This window comes from Clytia hemisphaerica, unplaced genomic scaffold, assembly GCF_902728285.1.
Source record: "Clytia hemisphaerica strain Z4C2 unplaced genomic scaffold, Clytia hemisphaerica genome assembly, whole genome shotgun sequence".
NCBI lineage: Eukaryota > Metazoa > Cnidaria > Hydrozoa > Leptothecata > Clytiidae > Clytia > Clytia hemisphaerica.
In genome coordinates, this window is record NW_027103247.1 from 1,303,764 (window position 1) to 1,311,521 (window position 7,758).

Sequence of the window (7,758 nt, forward strand, 5' to 3'; positions counted from 1 at the left end):
CGAAGCCTTATGCTCTTATATAGTTGTTTCTTATAAAAAAGACGTGTAATTTCTAGCTGAGGTACACATTATTTTTATAAATGAAAACTAACTCTTGTTAGAATTATCTGATATCTAGTATAACAAGACGAAAATTTCGCCTACAATTTGAACTGCATGGGAAAAACAAGAAGTAGAAGAAATTGAAGCTAATCTGAAATCTCTTTACATCGAGACTTGATGAAATAATTTTGTAAGAACAACGAGGCTCAAAATCGTTAAAAAAAACAATTTAAGAACAATTGTTGTTTAATTTTTAAGAACTCTTATAAAGTATATGCTTATAAAAATAAATATGCTCATATTGCACTCCATCCCTTGTTTACTTTGTACGAAGAACTAACTATCGAAAGGTATATCACACAGATATCTAAGCCCGAAGGGCTAGATAGGCAACTTTAACCTTTCTCCAGCAAAAAAAAGTGAAGCTAAAATTTGACTTTTAAATTTCGTGCCGATGGATAGGATCTAACATTTTAATTGTTTTCGGAGCGCGAGATCAAAAAACGTAGGCGGCAAACGCTATTTCACATCTCTCAAACCGGTGAAATCGCATATTTTAGTCACGTGACTTTGGTAGGAAATCCTTCCAAACCTAGGCTTCACTTTTCGATAAAAGCCGCAAATCTAGCCCTTCGGGCTTTACAGATATCTGTGGTATATCACCGTCTATCAAGAGTTATTGATTTGTTCCTATAAAGTAAATGCTTATAAAAAATGAATATGCTCATATTGTGCGCCGTCCCTTGTTTACTTTGTAAGAACTAATTACCGAATGGTATGTAACCATCTATCAAGAGTTATCGATTTGATTTTTATAAAGTATATGTTTATAAGAAAAATAAATATGCTCATATTGTGCGCCATTCCTTGTTTACTTTGTAAGAACTAATTACCGAAAGGTATGTTACCGTCTATCAAGAGTTATTGATTTGATTCTTATAAAGTATATCCTTATAAGAAAAATGAAATATGCTCATAAAACTGTGAAGCTAAAGACAAAAAGATATATGACGTAATCCAAAGAAGACCTGCGAAAATTTGTAAATTGATTTTAGTGAGTTCGTCCACCGTATCAAGTACTTTCGTTTTCTAATTTTTCTCCTCATCGCCGCCGCAGAATGCTGATTGTAATACTTTCGCTAAGGCGAAATTAATAATATAATATATTCGTTGACAAATCTCCAACCTTACCAGAAAAAAAAACCTCAGGTCAGATATAATTGGTCTTTTTTATTGGAACGTTATTGTAATTGGGCCCTGATTTCCTGTTTCAAGAGGTTACCTAATCATTCATAAATAAAACTAATATACGATTGGAAATTATATTATACCATATGTAGATATTTATGACTTTTGTCCCAATAATACTAAGTTCAAAATTCTCTTGCCACCTTTCATGAACCTTATCATGGTCATATCTTTCGCATCTTTTCCTAGTTTACACGTTCTTTATAAATCTATAAAGAACAAACGCCTAGATGTAAGGCTTCGATTGCTAAAATATTAAGAACAAGCTGAAAACATTTTAAGCCCTAGCGGACTCTAGAAAACCAAATATATCAGAAAATTGCATGAAATACTCACAAGAGATGACCCAGACGGCACACAACGTCAAAACAACGTCCATGTGACATTCATAACGTCCAAATAACGTTAAAACAACGTTGTGTGCCAGCTGGGGAGAAAAACACGACAGAAGAACATGTTTAGGCTGAGAATAAAGCTAAGAACATGGGAAATTTTACGAATTTTGGACGTTCTTATAAGAAAAATCTAAAGCAATGTTTACGTTTAATAACTATAGCAATTGGTAATAGGACAAAAATTACGTACCTTCCTAGAAAAACAATTTTTTGGCAAAGAGAAATTTTAATTTCCCATTAAAAGTAGTTAGTATTGATGTTACGATTTCTGACAAGTCGTGTGAGTAAAAGCCAAATCGATAGTTAAGATGATAAGAAGATGTGGCGTGTTTACATTTTATGTTTTTTGTTCGTCCAGTTTAATCAAGGTACACGCACGGTTTAACTTTTATAATGATAACTTTCTTTGGGTTGGAATTTTTATTTAAGACTCGGTTAAATTTTTTAGTAGAGACTTTTAAATTTCTAAAAAGAAACAAAGATTAGCAAACCTCCCTCGCTGATTTCAAGCAATTCTTCCTGGTGATTTTGTTCTGTAATATTTCCACTGCGTTTGAAAACTGAAGTATTTCTTTGATGAGGGAATATAATGGGAAATCAAAGGTATATATTTTGAGAAGATCTAAACCCAGATGCAAGAAGTTTTTGAAATAATTGCTGGGGTATGGCCATGTCTGAGCCGTAGGGATGAATTGAATCATTTTTGGTATTATTTTTCTCACGGGGTTAATTAAGCCGAAATAGACCAAATAGGTCTGAGCACGGCAGTTTCAAAACTCGCGCGGAGCGAATCTTTAGAATTTCGCGCGTATTTCAAAATGTAAACAAGACGACTTGAATTCGAAAATTTCGCCTAGTATTTAAACTACATAGGAAAAACAAGAAGATTGAAGCTAATTTGAAATCTACTTTACATCGAGCCTTGATGAAACAATTTTATAAGAACAACGAGGCTCAAAATCGCTAAAAAAATAAGACCAATTTAAGAACAATTGTTGGTTAATTTTTAAGAACTAATAAAAAAAGGTAATATCACCGTCCATCAAAAGTTATTGATTTGATTCTTATAAAGTAAATGCTTATAAGAAAAATGAGTATGCTCATATTGTGCACAATCCCTTGTTTACTTTGTAAGAACTAATTACCGAAAGGTATATCACCGTCTATCGAGAGTTATTGATTTCATTCTTATAAAGTAAATGCTTATGAAAAAAATGAATATGCTCATATTGTGCGCCATCCCTTGTTTACTTTGTAAAAACTAATTACCGAAAGGTATATTACCGTCTATAAAGAGTTATTGATTTGATTCTTATAAAGTAAATGCTTATAAGAAAAATAAATGTGCTCATATTGTGTGCCATCACTTGTTTACTTTGTAAGAACTAATTACCGAAAGGTATATCACCGTCTATCAAGAGTTATTGATTTGATTCTTATAAAGTATATGCTTATAAGAAAATAAAGAAAAAATCAAAACTGTGAAGCTAAAGACACAAAGATATATGACGTAATCCAAAGAAAACCCGCGAAAATCGTCCGTGGTTATACGAGCGTGTAATTTGTAAATTAAATTTAGTGAGTTCGTCCACCGTATCAAGCACTTTCGTTTTCTAATTTTTTTTCCGAGGACACCGCACAGATATCTGTAAAGCCCGAAGGGCTAGATTTGCAGCTTTGTTCAAAAAGTGAAGCTCATCTTTGGAAGGATTTCCTACCAGAGTCACGTGACAAAAATATGCAATTTCACCGGTTTGAGAGGTGTGAAATAGCGTTTGCCGCCTAATTTTTTTGATCTCGCGCTCCGAAAACAATCAAAATGCTAGATCCTATCCATCGGCACGAAATTTAAAAAGTCAAATTTTAGCTTCACTTTTTTTTGCTGGAGAAAGCTTAAAGTTGCATATCTAGCCCTTCGGGCTTAGATATCTGTGGGACACCGCCGCGAAAGGCTATCGTAATACTTTCGCTAGGCGAAATTCACAACGATGCAATGACTTCATTCGAAAACCGGCGGTCAACGTTTACGTTTACGTTTACCAAAACATTGCCAAAAGATTTACACGAATCTTTGTCGTTTTTATAAGAAAAGGCTATTGAGAAAACCTTGTCAATTTTCATTCAACGGAGAATGCACTACTGCAACATGATAGATACCATAGGACGTCTCAATTTTCTAATTCTGGCTTGTTTCCGGGATCTTCCCGAAATTTCCCTGGGCATACCGGCGAAAAATATTTTTCTGCTGCGTACAAATGTGTGGAGAATAGGCTATGGACCAACACTGACCACCTGATAAGTTGAATTTCATTAAGTTTAAAGCTCGAATGGCTAGGGTAGAATCTGTAATCTTTCCCACGCAAGAAAAAGTGAAGCAACTTATTTCCTATCCAGAACGCGCATAAAACGCATCGCAATCACGGCGTATCTAGCGGTTCCTTTGTTTTGAGGACTGCATTTTTTTTAAATCTTGCGATAAATTTTATTTTTAATCTGGCGTTTGTGTAAAAACTACTCGCGGGCGTTCTGAACGGGAAATAAGTGGCTTCATTCCCATCCAGGAGCCTCGAGTCTAGTCCTTCGGGCTTGGAAGTCAATGTTGAATTTACTTTTTTATCCACCTAGAATGTCGGTTTTTTTCTGTTGGCTTTTCTTTTCGGAGATAAGAAAGTTTATTCGAGAATCAAGTTAAGCATATTCACAGAATGTTTGATATACTTTTTCTTTTAGTGGAGAGAAGAGAGAGAGAGAGAAGCTGACCCTCCGATATCATCGGACCGGGCCCTATCCCGGGATAGTTCCATATCCCTAGATAGGGAAATCACAGCGCTTACCAGACATTGTACTCTGTGCTCGCGACACATCAGAGCCGTGCTATATCGATGATGATACTCGGACAGTACGGTAGAACCTTTCGTTCTCGCAGGTACTGAACATATGAGTACCATCACCGCACCACATTCAATGTCCAGCATATCTCCCCATACTCTTGTATCAGAGTGTTGGTACCCTATTCCCCTCACATGGTATGGGTTGACCCGGGCCAAGGTACATTCACTTGCCAAGTGAATCGCAGCACCGAGTGGGAATCGAACCCTGACCTCCAGCACGGAAGTCAAGAACGATGAACACTACACTACTGCGCCTCCTTTCTTTTAGTGGAATGTCGGATAAATTCATCTCTGAAACCACAATCATTATCAAACATAATAGCCACAGAAGGAGACACGGCTGAGTTTCGTTGGGGAATCACATATAGCGCTAGTCACAGAAAAGAAGTTTTCAGTAAAATTGAGATTTTGTAAGTAAATTTATTGATTTGTTGGAAAATAATTATTTTCAAGGAACTCTAGCGTATAGAAGTCCCTCTCTTAGTGAAAAAAACTCGTAATTTGCGTAATTTGCAAAAATCCTCAATTTTGCGCTATTTTCATGACGTCATAAAAATAAAAATTCCAATAACTTTTGATAGAATCATCAAATTAATTTCAAATTTTGACCAAAGATGCATTTTATTAATGTTTTCAGAATTGAAAAATAATTTTATTGACATTTAATGACGTCATCGCTTTACGGTCAAAAAACTGAAATCCTCAAAAAATGCTGACGTCATCAAAATTTTAAAACATTTTTGAAATATTTTGAAAATTTGCATTGAAATGCATCTACATCTATGGTGAAAATTTGAAATTATTTTGATGATTCTATCAAAAGTTATTGAAATTTCAATTTCTATGACGTCATCAAAATTGCACAAAAGTAAGGATTTTTACGAATTACGCAAAATCTCTAAATAAAAAAACATCTGCCTAGACTGAATCTTATTCTACTTAGTTATACGCTTCGTTTGAGCCGAAAATGAGCTTATGAAAATTATTTGTAACGTTGCAAGAATTGGAGTCGGATTGCATGGTTGTGGGTTCAACCCGCCCAGCCGCGTCATACCAAATAAGACTCCCAAAATGATACTTGATACCTCTCTGCTTGATGCTCAGCAATTGAGAAAAGGATCAAGGGTAAATGGGGCAATCCAGGGAGAAAGAGTAGTGCCGTCCCCTACCTTCGGATAGACAGCTATCGAAAGAGGAGCCTTCGGGTCACCTCCGACTGCGGTCGCAGACTTACTTACTATATTCCTTAACATCCGTTTATAGGAAAACAAGATATCCAGGGCATTCTCGTAAAATAAAGTCTGGAATTAATGCGGGAGGTGACAAGATTTGGATAACCAAATCACTCCTGATTTTAGTACAGCTATAAAAAGTATTACATAAATTTAGTTTTCTGTTTGTTTTAGGCTTCTCGACAAAGAGGCATGCGCACTTATCAAAAGATGCACCATTGGGGATACAATCTGGAAACAAAATATCACCGAGGAAGGAAAAAGACTTTTTAAAAATAAAATCCAAGTTCACAAAGTGTATAGTAAAGATATCTCTCCATATGCAGGCTATGCATCGATCATTTTAATTCTAACACTATCCGAAGTTGATCTAAAAGACAATGGACATCGTTTCTCGGTATATGGGTTCATGTATTCTTATCCGTCCTTTAATGGCACTGAATTGGAGTCTCCAGCCATCAATTTAACCGTCCTTCGTAAGTCATATCCTTTGAGTTTAAAGCCACGAAAGGGCTAAAAAGTAATCTTCAACCTTTCCCAAGCAAGAAAAAGTGAAGCCTTAAAATTTATAAATGGCTTCATTTCTCATCCCTGAGATTCACATCTAGCCTCATCGGGGCTTTGAAATCAATGCAAGAGTTATATCTAAAAAGCCAAAAATATTCATATTTCTCATTACCCTGCAATCCTAAAAGCGCGAACATCATCGACATTTTTATTTGGAGGATATTTGATGAATTTTAGCCCTGGTCTCGAGTATCGTGAAAATGATTGCGTAATCTTGAAGTGTCAGGCCTCCAGTGCTAATCTCCTCATCCATCAAAAAAGAGATCAGAGGCATGGGAACAAGGTTGAATTGGATATTTCTAGAAAAATTATCGATCAGTAAGGGTGAAAAGTAATCTGAATTTTCGTTTCTTTAGTTCTCTGGCGATCCTTTAAAACTCCTCTAGGTTTTTTGACCCATAAAATCCCAAGTCAAAAATACACAAACCCTGGGGGGGTACTACGGTTGGCGGATGAGGGGGCATGTGCGGACGGGACCTCCCAAAACCGACCCTTAGAGGGACTGAATTTTGCTAAAAAGGTGACCATTAGAGAGACTTTTTTGCAAAATTTTCTTCGATTTTTGAAAAAGTGCTTACTCTTTTCTTTTCTAAGGTCTTACAATTGAGACTTCTTTTACAATTTTTTCTCTCGAAATCAAAAATATTTCCTAAAAATCGTGCTTTTTCCGACCCTTAGAGAGACTAATTAAAAACTTTCTGATTTTTCCGACCCTTAGAGAGACTTTGAAAGGTAAAAAACCGACCCTAGCCGTCCACACATACCCAGCACCTATTTTTGCCTAAGTAACCCCCCCTCCCCCGGGTATACAAACTATGCTTATGGATTGATCTCATTTCACTGAATAGAAAAATACCGAAACTTGTATTATTATTCTTATAGTGATAATTTCTTTTTTTATAGAATTTCCAGTTAGTCGGTTGCGAATTGAAATAACTTCGTTTACCTTCAATCAAAAAAACATCCCTGAAGTGAAATGGAACAAACCCAGCAATTACGACGGAATTGTCTGGTACTATGTGGAAATAAGAAGTTCAAAATATACCATTCTATATGGTCCCATCAACAAAACCTCCTTTTGTGCTTACGGAGTAATGGATCCAAAAGTCGCAGTCGTATACGCTGAAAATAAATATACAAAAGGGAATCGCTCTGTTCCCATGGTTTTTGATGGTAAATTCACCAACAAAAAGCCGAAGAGGAAATGGTATCGAGGATACGAACAAAAGATTGGTAATAATGAAAACCTTTAATTCTTACTACAGACTTTCTCTAGAACAAGATTATAGTTTTTGGATTTTGACGCCTTATCTTGAAACTTCAAAAACCACAGAAGCCAGAACATACAATCAATGATGATGATACACGTTTTTTTTATAAGGA

At 35.7% G+C, this 7,758-nt stretch overlaps 1 long non-coding RNA gene across 1 annotated transcript; it reads left to right on the forward strand.

The window, feature by feature from the left end:
- The first annotated feature begins 1,940 nt into the window (after positions 1-1,940).
- LOC136820946 (uncharacterized) lies at positions 1,941-6,284 on the forward strand. The gene is made up of 3 exons (XR_010848668.1): positions 1,941-2,053; positions 4,845-4,986; positions 5,983-6,284. It is a non-coding gene; the product is annotated as an uncharacterized lncRNA (long non-coding RNA).
- The last annotated feature ends 1,474 nt before the right edge of the window (positions 6,285-7,758 follow it).